The sequence below is a fragment of the Gavialis gangeticus genome, unplaced genomic scaffold, assembly GCF_001723915.1.
Source record: "Gavialis gangeticus isolate Ggan-Ray unplaced genomic scaffold, GavGan_comp1, whole genome shotgun sequence".
Lineage (NCBI taxonomy): Eukaryota > Metazoa > Chordata > Crocodylia > Gavialidae > Gavialis > Gavialis gangeticus.
In genome coordinates, this window is record NW_017729025.1 from 76191320 (window position 1) to 76191520 (window position 201).

Genomic DNA, 201 nt, shown 5'->3' on the forward strand with positions numbered 1-201 from the left:
CGCATGTCCCCCTGGCCCTGCTGCCGCTCGCTCGAGGCTGCGGAGGAGCAGGGCAGCCGCGGCGAGAGACGCCCGTGACGAGCGGAGGCGAAGATCTTATCGGCAGGAGGAAGTAGCGAGCCCCGGGGCCGCTGTTCTCTGAAGCCGCGCGCTTTACCAGGTAGCGAGGCGCGCTCCGCTGCGCGCAGCTGCTCCCTTCAC